At 38.4% G+C, this 12,382-nt stretch overlaps 1 pseudogene; it reads right to left on the bottom strand.

Moving 5' to 3' along the window:
* Nucleotides 1-5,989: 5,989 nt before the first annotated feature.
* On the bottom strand, nucleotides 5,990-12,104 carry LOC129378911 (butyrophilin-like protein 2; annotated as a pseudogene).
* Nucleotides 12,105-12,382: the final 278 nt, after the last annotated feature.

Genomic DNA, 12,382 nt, shown 5'->3' with positions numbered 1-12,382 from the left:
TTTATGACTAATATTGAAAAGTGATGTTTGTATAGTTAAATAAATGTAGGGAGACCGGGTATGGTTGTAACACTTTTTGCTCCAGCACCTTTAACTCACAGAATTTTTGAGCTAGAGTTTTCAAACTTTTATACAAAATACCCACATTTGTCTACTACAAATGGCATTAATTCAAACCTCTGCAAGAATATCACAGACCTCATGAGTTCATGTCAAATACATGGTGTTCCTTTGTTACAACCTACCCCACCACCGGGGTAGGTTGTAACACCTGCTGGGGTAAGTTGTAACAATTAGACAAAAGAAGCAAAAACAGAGGCAACACCATGTGATATGCTTCAAAAAGAGGTTCACTGAATTAAAAGAACAATACAAGAACAATGTCTCTCTCTCTCTGTGACTGACCATAACTCAAATATACTCTGTTTGTGTGTGTGCATGTATGTAAATTATTCTACTAGAACAAACTTTCTTAATATGTATGCTTAATGAACAATACAAAAATGTAGGTCTAACAAAAACCAATGTCAATGTGTGTGTGTCTGTGTATCCTTAATCAGAGTCACAGTGGTGACAAATAAATGATGGTAGCCCAGGAGTACAGGCTTCGTGGGCCCAGAGACTGCATAGGGCACATTTGACCCACATTTCCTGTGGCTTTGAGTTGCCAAATGGCTCCATACGGACAACACAAAAATATTCATCGTCTGAGGTCAGAATCCTCAGCATTGGCTTTTAACATTTTCTTGGCAGGCTTTCTCTTCTTCCTCTTTTGCTTGCCTTGCGGGTGTTTGATGTTCTATGTTACGGCCAGTTGATATGCAAACTTTCTGACCTAAAAGAAAGAGAAATAGAAAATCAGAGTACATAGACACAAAAAGTTTTTCAATTTGTCTAGCACCTACACTAGTATTCAATTATTCACTTATCTCTAGTGACTGATGTGAAGAGGTTTTATTCGTATTAAATGATGTTCCTTTATGTGTCATATACATGTAATGTTTTTTGAATCATAGTCAAGGTGTTTTTCTGTGCAGCTGCAAACGGTGTACAAACTAATGAACCAAGATGTGTCTACTGCAGTAAGTTTTCCAGGGTTGCTGAACTTTCCCAGACAGTTATTTGGGAACTTGATGTTTTTCCCGCGGCCTTCCCTGCATGGAGATAGAGTGTTTAGTTTTCACCTCCCATAGACATTACATTATATTACATACAAGGTTTCGTATGTTTTCCTTTGTTTCTTTTGTTTGGTCTTAGAAGATCGAGTCTCCGCCTCGGTAGTAAAGAGAGATGAATAAAGTAACTATGCAACTCTGGGTTCCTCAGAGCGGATCCTAATTTGTGCCTAATGCAGTGGATTTCTTGCTCGTCTGCAGATGTATTAAAGATTGTTTTTGCTCCCTGACTTTTGTCTGGACCTCAGTCTCTGAATTGTGCACTTCACACTAACCTGTCATATGCTTACCTCACATGGAGTCAGTCCATAATACAGGTCTGCTGCCTGAATCAAATAGTCAGCCAACACTTCCTCCTGCACCTCAGAGAAGACTTTGTTGCTGCTCCAATAACCTACACTGGGAAGATCACTGGACCCCTGTCCTCTCAGCTTGCGCAGTGATTTGCAGTATCTGCTCAGTGTTACATGGCAGATCCCATGCGCCTTCGCAACTGATCTGACTGACTTGTTCTTCTTTGTGACCTCATCAGATGCCTTTTTTAAAACATCTGCAGGCACACCTCTATCAGTCTTCCGTATCCAATGTCTAGGCATTCTGTAAAATTCTTAAAATCAAAAATGTTCTTAGTTGTATGTAAGGGGATGGTTGTAACACTTTCTAAAGATGTGTTACAACCCACCCCAACCCTGTCAGCCATGTTTAACTAGCTGTAGTAGCATAGCGGTTTGAAATTAGCACGGGAAAATACATCATATTTTGCCTGAGACATTACACTTTCATCTAATGTAAGTCATATGGTTTTATCTGCAACAGCATAAGTACTAAACAAAAAATAGTCATGATCAAAAAATTTACTTTCTTACCTCAAAATCAGTTTTTCCTCCTTAGTATCTTCACGTGCCTGTTTCCAGCCTTGACAATCACAATATGGAATTGGGGAGGAAGCGGGAAGACACTGAAAGGATCATGTGACTCCTATCTTATCCCTGATTGGTGGAACTGGTGGTGTTACAACTCTCCCATGTTTCAACCATACCCGGTCTCCCTAAATATGTTATTGAAAAGATGAATTTGAAATGTATTTTAAAGTTAAGGAACTTAAGTTTAGTTACTTGTTCATTTAACTTTAGTTATTTTGTGGGTTTGATTCTCAGTGGGTTGCTGTCACAGCTGCCTCTGAGCTGTGACCACTCGCACCTGATCGGCATCCGCCTGATCCTCAGCTGCTGCCATATTAGGACGGAGCTCCTCCTGCACGGCGTCAGATTGTTGTGAAACCCTCAGCGGTAACACCTTCAGGCCTGCTGTAGTAACTGGAGCTAACTGCACAGTATCTAACCTGTCTGTCTCTACCTAGATTCCTCTCCTGTCCCCGATCCCTGACTCTCCCCGCTGGATAAGGACCTCCTGGCTTCGACCCCCTGTCTGTCTGACCCTGAGACTGCCTGATCCCGATTTGGATTCCCGGTTCTGACCCTGGCCTGTCTGACCAAGAATAAGCAATTTCCCAATAAACGTCTGGTTTGGTATTCACTGTTCAGTCCCTGTGTCCATCCGTGCCTCGGCGTGACAGTTGCTTAGTATTGTTTATATGGTTTGTTTTGTTTGTAGTTTGATTGAAATTAATTTGTGTAAATTTACAAACAGTTAAGAAATTATTTATCTTTGTTTTTCTTTTGGGTTTGTTCAAAGGTTTTACCTGCTCTGGACTAAATGTGGAATATCCTGACATGCACTAAATAAATGAAGGATAAAAATGAAGAAAACCGCTTGGTCCTTTGAGTAAAATCCTGTTTTTAAAAAGTCTGCATCCAATCATCCATCCCTTCTCAAGTGGGGAAGCTGCACAACTGAGAAAAGAACTTGACACCGACTGAACTCTGCTGCTCAAACAAGCATTTAAACTCAATCTTAGTTAATCTGTAAAATGAGACGACTTCTCATTTTACAGACTAAAATGAGAAGTTGCCTTTATTGCTAAAACTTGAAGCCACAGAATAAATCATTTTAGATAAATGATGAAAATAAACACATATTCAATGGAAATAATTATTAAAAAATAAGGACCTTAATGAAATCAGCAGCATCATATTTACTGTCACCCCTAAAAAATACATTTAGCTGGAATGTTTTTCACTTAAATTTTACTTTAATGAGCTAATTCAGTGCTTCTCAAATAGTGGGGCGGGCCCCCTTTGGGGGGCGCGGTGCGATACCTGGGGGGGCGCGTGTGATCCTGGGGAACAGGCTTTTTTTTTGGCCGAGCTAGTATAAAGTGTAATTGCGCACAGTAGGCGGCAGTGGCGCTCTCATTGTTACTTCTGTCACGTTTGCGACAGTGCAACATTTTACGACTTACAAGACAACAGGTTTGCCTTGGTTAGCAGTGTTAAGTCAACAAAAAGCTCAGACTGCGTTCTGTCTATGGCCTCCGTTATTCAACAACCCCCAACATGAAAAAGTTTTTCACAGGGATGAAAAGAAAAGCGGAGAGAGACAAAGATAATGAGACAACAGAAAGTCAACCGAAAGCTAAGAAGAGGAAATACGACGAAGCGTATTTAGCGCTTGGCTTCACTGTGACTACAGTTGGAGAAGAGGAAAGACCGCTGTGTTTGCTGTGTCTAAAAATGCTCGCAGCGGACAGCATGAAGCCAAATAAATTAGCGCGTCACTTAAATACGTTACATCCCAATCACGCCGATAAGCCGCTAGTTTTTTCAGCAAAAAAAATGTTAATAAGGAAAAAATGTTATGCAGAGATGGATAGTCACGGTGGGGAGTGGGGGCGCGAATAGATTTCTTCTTGCTAGGGGGGGCGTAACGGAAAATAATTGAGAAGCACTGAGCTAATTAAACATCTATTAAAGGTCAAAGGTTAATTGTTGAATTGTTTGCTATGGAGAAACAACACAGTGTTATTGTAATAACTGACCAGAACTCGGTTTATATCGTCACCAATAAATCTTATCAACATCAGTGAAAATAATAAAGAACCTGCTAATATTTCTAACGATACATACATTTAGGAAATGTTAGTTTTAGTCATTTTTGTTATAGAATAATTCTGTTGAATTTCCACAACAGAACTAATAACAGTAACATGTTTTCATGTAAAGTTTTTATTAAAAAAAACTATTTTAACATTTATTTCTCATAATATCCACAAAATCCCCTTGGAGAAAATGAATCCTTCCTGCTTTTGCAAAGGTTTTATGCTTTAAACCTCCACAATTGGAATTAAATGATTCTTCTTTAAGAAGTCAACATTTCATGCTCTATGCTGATCAAAATGATAAGTTGTCTTTTTTTCAGCAGCTTATGTAACAGTAATGGCTCTAAAAAATGTTATTTTGCTGGACTGAAGGCAACAATGACTTTAACGGTTGTCTACTATATAAAACGTACAGTTAGCAGTTGCAACAGTGAAAATTAGGAAATGAGTCAAGTTGAGACTCCTGAGCCTCCAAACATGAATTAGTTCACAAAAACATTAAAAAACTTCAGTCAAAGAAACAACAAATGAGGGAAATATATCAGAGAAAGACCTGAAACCTTTAATTAACCATTTCATACATGAATTATGATCCTTGGTGTCAGGATTATTTCCAGTTGTTTATTTTCTTAAGGTATAAATAGGTAGGAAAACATTCTGGAAAGAAAAAAATTATTTTCATGTTTAAGATAAACATAAATCTTTTAATTTTATTTTTATTTCTCAGAGTGAGACGTGTTGGTGATTAAATTATCACTAAAATAGGAGACAAGAGACAATATAGTTATTATTTTAACTTTTCATTATTTTTCAAAGATTGTTTATTATTAATATTTTCACTTCATTTTCTATTTTATCCTCACTTTGAAACCATTAATTTACTTTTTACATAATAATAATAATAATAATAATAATAATGATCCTAATAAAGTTTTCAATAAATGTTTTACTCATTTAGTTTCATAGTTTCATCCAAGAAGTTTAATGTTTATAAAAATGAGACATTCTAATATTTATTTGGTTTATTGAAGAACAAAATATTTATGCAACAAAAATAATAACGGAACAATGTTTAGAGAAAAAACATTTTATTGATCAATTTCTGAGAAACTGGTAGAATATAAAAAAACATGATCAGCTGCGCCCCCTGCAGGGCAGAAGATGCAACTATAAAATCATCATATTTAGGAAAAAAACATGAAATATTAACAAATATGAGAAACAACAAAAGAACATGAAGAAATAATCATTTTGTTAAACTACATCAAAGCTCATAAATCATCTATTTATGTAATAAAATTCATTTTCTATAGAAATAAACATTTTATTGTTACATTTCTGAGAAACTGGCAGACTATAAAGAACATGTTTAGCTGCGCCCCCTGCTGGGCAGAAGATGCAACAAGAGTAAAATCTTCACATTTAGATTAAACAGGAATATGTACAAATGTGAGGAAAAACTAAATATAAAGAACTAATAATGTAAAACTAAATAAAGCTTGTAAATCATAAAAGCTCATAAATCATCATTAGATGTAATAAAAACTAATTTTCTATAGAAATAAACATTTTATTGATAAAGTTCTGAGAAAGTTTAGCTGGAAGAATATAAAGAATATATTTAGCTGCGCCCCCTGCTGGGCAGAAGATGAAATCATCCTAAAAATAAAAACAGAAATATCTCCAAATATGAGAATCATCTCAAGAACATGAAGCTGATCATTTAGTGAAACCATCACAGCTCATCAATCATCTTGAGGGTAAAATGGGAGAATGGCATTAAAACAAAACCACTCTCTGAATGTGAATGAAAGCTTTAAAGCTGCAGAGCTTCACTTTCCTCCATTTTTTCTTGTAGAACATTATGAATCCAGCTGCTGCTGCTGCAATCACAACACAAACCACCGTCCGTCTGATGAGTTCAGGAACCACCAGATTCTCTGGAACCAAAGAAGTTCAGGAGTTTAGCTTAAAGACTCATTTATAGTTTACAATGTCAGATTGTGAGCATCTAATGAAGCTGAAATCCTGAATCCTGTTACCTCCAGTCCTCCTCAGATAGAGCTGAGTTATCATCGTCTCCTCATCATCACTGAGCTCACAGCTGTAAACTCCCTCCTGATCTGAGGTCACATTCTGTAAGGTGAGGCTGCCGGACGCTGAAACATCCCTCACATGTTTCCTCCACTCCTCTGAGATGTTGTAGATGTTTCTGTCAGTCTTGGTCAGGATGATCTGACGCTGGTTGAACCTCCAGACCAAACTGGACGCAGAAATGTTGAAGGAAGTGCAGCTGATTGGAACCTCAGCACCTGAGAAAGCAAAGTTTCTGAGTTCAGTTTCAGCAACAAGCAGTTCAAACTGCTTCACATTATGAAACAGTAACCAGTGATGAAATAAGCAATAACATTTAGTCAGAAGGCATCACAATCATCAATGATAGTGAAATATACTGATCAATGTTCCAGTTATTGCTTTAAATATTAATGAACAATCTGATGTGTAACGACTGAAGATGTTTCTCATTGTGTTTCTTTTGGGTCTTTATGATGTGAAGCACTTTGAAAAGCCTTGTTGCTGAAGCTGCTATACAAATAAACTTTGACTGGTTGATTTAAAGGAACTCCGTGTTTTTGGCTCTTTTACACTTTTCTGGAAGTTTCTTCCAGATTTGTGGAGCATAGAAGCTGAATGCTGCTTTTCCTGGTTCGGATGCAGAATCAGAACCAGAACCAGAACCAGAACCTGAGACGTCTGGAAGGTTGATGCAACACGATCAATTTCCTGATTGATATTTAGTCACTGCTGCAGTGATCAATAAGACTAAACACAAGGATGAGAAGGAAGATTTGAAATATATCAATATGTGGAATAAAAGACGATATTTAGAGTTCAGCTTCTAAATATACTCGGCCTGTTAGATGTTGTATTTTAATAAGAATTTGGAAACGTTGATGAAATAAATCAGCTAATGAACAAAGAAAGAATAATTCTTTAACATCAAATATTCTGCAGGAAACTCAGAAATAAAAGTTTCTGCAAAGCAAAAGGACTGGAAATATTAATACAATTATGATATAAATCAGCTGCATTTTATTAAGAAGGTTTGATTCTGTCTTTAAATTATATTGAAATGTTTTTAATGTGTTTAAAAAGTGATTTAATAAAATAAATCAATCAGCTGCATTTTGCAGACATTCAGTTTGTGATGCACTTGATGTAAAGCTTCACTCTATGGAAACTATCATGGCATAAAGAAGCTTTTTAGAGAAAATTAGTTATTTGCATTTTTCATTATGAAGATTCAAGTAAAAGTCAAATTAAATGTAAAAGAAACAAAAACAGCAAAGATTTTAAATATCAGAACTTTCTGTTTATCTGCTGACCTGGTTCAGCTAAAGTTGCTCTCCTCTGGTTGCTCCTGGTTCTGATGGTGCAGCTGTAGATCCGATCAGAACCGTCTGGACCCGTCAGAGAGCTGCTGATGTCATAAAGCTTCTCCTCAGTCTGATGGACTGTGGTTCTGTTCTGCAGAGTCGTGTTGGATGGAGGCTCAGTGGACCAGGTGAGTTCAGGTTGAGGGTAGATCCCCTCTGAGCTGCAGGTGGTTCTGTTTCCATCCTGATGGATTCTGATGTCAGAACCTGGAGCTGCAGCAGAAACATGAAATAAATGAACAATTTGTCAGAAGAACAAAATATAAATGTAACTTTTATAATCTTATTTCTATAAAGTTTTTATTTTAAATAAAGTGACCTACCTTCTACTGCAAGGAAAACAAAATGTTTATGATAGACACCATTAATCACTGCAGTGCACTCATATCCTCCCTCATCATCAACCTTCACTCCTCTCAGCAGCAGGTCGCCGTTTCCTCTGGAGATCTGATCCTCAAACAGAGACGCTCTGGATCTGAAGCTCTCAGAGTAACTGGAGCCACGATGGTCATAGGAGACAATCAGAGAGGTTCCATGTTCCCATTCCATGTTGTTGGTCCCGTTCTTGACCCGACATGGTAAAATACAGTCCTGGTTGATAACACAGGACATTCTGGTTCCAATCCCTGCAATAAATAAATAAAAGCAGAAGAAAGTTGAGTGTAAAGGTGTTGAGGAGGAAACCCAGATCCCTCTGAAGGATCATAGAAAACCTGCCTGGAAACAAGATCTCAGCAAATAGTCTCCATGATCCAGATGATGTTCAGTGAACCAAAAGTTCTGGTTCTCATAGGAAACAGGGAGGAATCGCTCTGATGCAGAACCTTTGAGCAGCTTTTTGTTTGCTGGTATTTTGATTATTTATCTTTATTGATGAGATTCAAACTTTTATACCTTTTTCTGTAAATCTATGAAGAAACAAATTATTGCTTAACAGTTAAAACTCTGAACTAAATGTAAATCCTGAACCTGAGTTTTGTTCATTCAATTCATTCCTAATATCTATAACTGATCTATAATCAGAATAATTATTATTCTAGAGCTTCATTTGCCTCAGAGTCTGCAGTGAAGCAACTTTTGATTGACTTTATATTTTACTAATATGTTTTCAGGTTTGGGCTGCACAGTGGCCCTGCAGCAAGAAGGTCCTGGGTTCGATTCCCGGCCCGGGTCTTTCTGCACAGAGTTTGCATGTTCTCCCTGTGCATGCGTGGGTTCTCTGACTTCCTCCCACAGTCCAAAAACATGAATGTCGGGTTTATTGGTCTTTCCAAATTCTCCCAAGTTGTGAGTGTGTGTGTGCATGGTTGTTTGTCCTATTTGTCTCTGTGTTGCCCTGCGACAGACTGGAGACCTGTCCAGGGTGACTCTTGCCTGCTGGTTCTGATGGTGCAGCTGTAGATCCGATCAGAACCGTCTGGACCCGTCAGAGAGCTGCTGATGTCATAAAGCTTCTCCTCAGTCTGATGGACTGTGGTTCTGTTCTGCAGAGCCGTGTTGGATGGAGGCTCAGTGGACCAGGTGAGTTCAGGTTGAGGGTAGATCCCCTCTAAGCTGCAGGTGGTTCTGTTTCCATCCTTATGGATTCTGATGTCAGAACCTGAAGCTGCAGCAGAAACATGCAGCACCACCCGACCCCGTTGGGGAGAAAGGTGACCAGAAAATGGATGGATGGTTTTCCGTTTTCATTTATTTAAATCATTTTAATTTGTGCTGCCTGTTGCTTTACTGATTCGTTTCTGTAGCGTTTATTTGTGTGAGGCTGGAAGCGCCCCCTGGTGGCTCCGCTGGTTCCTCATCAGCTGCCAACATTTTTATGAATAAATGTTAATAATTATAAACTTTAAGCATCTGGTTTCTGATGCTCAACCTGGAGATTGTTTCCATTTTATTCCTAGAATAACTGTGTGGATAATAATGATAATAATAATAATAATAATAATAATAATAATAATAATAATAATAATAATAATAATAATAATAATAATAATAATAATAATAATAATAGCACAGCTAGCATGTAGCATTTTCTTTCTTTATTTCTGCATCTTCATAGGAATAAAACTTTTAAACCTGCTTTGATCTTTTCCATTATTCTTGACAAACGTTTCCACAAAGTCAGCCTTAAAGTGACCAGATCATTGTCCAGAATGTCAAAGTGTTTTTCCTCACAATACGTTTCACTGTTTACCATCAGTTATAATGTTGGAACAAATACTTTTCATTTACAGGTGGATACATTTTAAATTAGGCTTCCTCTCATTTTGTCCTGCTGACGGTAAAATGGGGTTTAGAAAGGCATTAAAATAAAATCCCTCTGAATGTGAATCAAACCTCATGAAACCTCTGGATGTTTCATGAGGTTTCAAGAAAAAATAAAATCAAATGTAAGGAAGAAAGTAGAAAATTCCTGAAGAAATTTAACCGGGGCCTACCAAAGTGTGCCCGTCGGTAACTGTGTTACCGACGGGTTACTGACTTGCCCGTTCGCAAGTCAGTAACTGCTCTCCTTATGCATTGCTATGGGCAGGCCCCAATAAAGAGACATTCTATTGGGTGAAGATTAATAGGTGCCTGCCATGCAATGCATGGAGGCAGTGACTGACTTGCTTTGCAAGTCAGTCACTGCTCTCCTTATGCATTGCTAGGCAGGCCCCAACTAAAATACCAGCTTATTAAATGATATCAGAACTTTCTGTACATCTGCTGACCTGGATAATTTAGAACTGCTATCCTCTGGCTCTTCCTGGTTCTGATGTCGCAGGAGTAAAACAGATCTACATCTTCATCTGTAACCATCAGAGAGCTGCTGATGTCATAAAGCTTCTCCTCAGTCTGATGGACTGTGGTTCTGTCCTGCAGAGTCATGATGGGTGGAAGCTGAGTGGACCAGGTGAGTTCAGGTTGAGGGTAGATTCCCTCTGAGCTGCAGGTGGTTCTGTTTCCATCCTGATGGATTCTGACTGAAGAGACTGGAGCTGAAAATAAGAGAATAAAAAATGAACAATTTCACATCAGAAACATCCCACAACAACAAAATACAAACTATCCAAATCTTCTTTGAATGAAAGGTTTCAAATGAAGATGTCCTACCTTCTATCTCAAGGACAACAGAACGTCTATAATAGATGCCAGTTGTAAAAACATGACACTCATATGTTCCCTCATCATCAACCTTCACTCCTCTCAGCAGCAGGTCGCCGTTTCCTCTGGAGATCTGATCCTCAAACAGAGACGCTCTGGATCTGAAGCTCTCAGAGGTTCTGATGTTACCCTGGTCATAACTTACAATCCCTGATTTTGGTATTTCACGCTCCCATGTCATGTTGGCAACCCGATTCCTGAACCGACATGGTAAAATGCAGTCCTGGTTGATAACACAGGACATGCTGGTTCCAGACTCTGCAACAATAAAAGCAGAAGAAAGTTGAGTGTAAAGGTGTTGAGGAGGAAACCCAGATCCCTCTGAAGGATCATAGAAAACCTGCCTGGAAACAAGATCTCAGCAAATAGTCTCCATGATCCAGATGATGTTCACTGAACCAAAAGTTCTGGTTTTGATAGGAAACATGGAGGCATTGTGTAGCAATGTGGCCATTTTCAGTTATTGTCCTGGTTTCTACATTTGCTGATATATTTATTTTGGGTTTATGTTGAGTTGCATGTGTGCTGATTCCTTTTGCGGCTGCTGTCTCTGGAGACGTCCACTTCACTTCACACAGCTGTTGCCCCTCAGCTGCAATGGGGGCAACCCAGAAATGGGGCAATAAAAGGAGCAGCTGAGCGAGAGGCCGGGTAGAATGAGAGACGCAGCAGCAGCTTACAGAGCAGCAGGTCTGGCAGAACGCAAAGCAGGGAGAGAAACACGCATCCGATCCGAGGGACGTGGAGCCGGAACCAGTGGATCACACACAGCTGGATCCAGAAACCTCTGGATGTTTCATTTTCTAATCTGCATCACAGTAATACTGTAATGTTTACAGTAATACTGTAATGCTTACAGTATTACTGTAATGTTTACAGTATTACTGTAATGCTTACAGTAATACTGTAATGTTTACAGTAATACTGTAATGCTTACAGTAATACTGTAATGTTTACAGTATTACTGTAATGCTTACAGTAATACTGTAGTGCTTACAGTAATACTGTAATGCTTACAGTAATACTGTAGTGCTTACAGTAATACTGTAATGTTTACAGTAATACTGTAATGCTTACAGTATTACTGTAATGTTTACAGTATTACTGTAAGCATTACAGTAATACTGTAGTGCTTACAGTATTACTGTAGTGCTTACAGTAATACTGTAATGCTTACAGTAATACTGTAATGTTTACAGTAATACTGTAATGTTTACAGTAAAGTCAAATTAAATGTAAACAAAAAACTGTTTATTAAATGATATCAGAACTTTCTGTCCATCTGCTGACCTGCTCTTGTTAAACTTGTTTTCCACCAGTTCCTGCTGGTTCTGATGGTGCAGCTGTAGATCCGATCAGAACCGTCTGGATCAATCAGAGAGCTGCTGATGTCATAAAGCTTCTCCTCAGTCTCATGGACTGTGGTTCTGTTCTGCAGAGCCGTGTTGGATGGAGGCTCAGTGGACCAGGTGAGTTCAGGTTGAGGGTAGATCCCCTCTGAGCTGCAGGTGGTTCTGTTTCCATCCTGATGGATTCTGATGTCAGAAACTGGAGCTGAAAACAACATGAGAAATTAAAGAACTATTAAGCAGATAAATGTCCTGGAACCAAAACATAAAAACTCTCAA

Source organism: Poeciliopsis prolifica, unplaced genomic scaffold (assembly GCF_027474105.1).
Source record: "Poeciliopsis prolifica strain line A6 unplaced genomic scaffold, Auburn_PproV2 SCAFFOLD054, whole genome shotgun sequence".
NCBI classification, from domain to species: domain Eukaryota; kingdom Metazoa; phylum Chordata; class Actinopteri; order Cyprinodontiformes; family Poeciliidae; genus Poeciliopsis; species Poeciliopsis prolifica.
The sequence above is the reverse complement of the archived record's forward strand: the minus strand, read 5'-3'. Positions and strand labels throughout refer to the sequence as shown.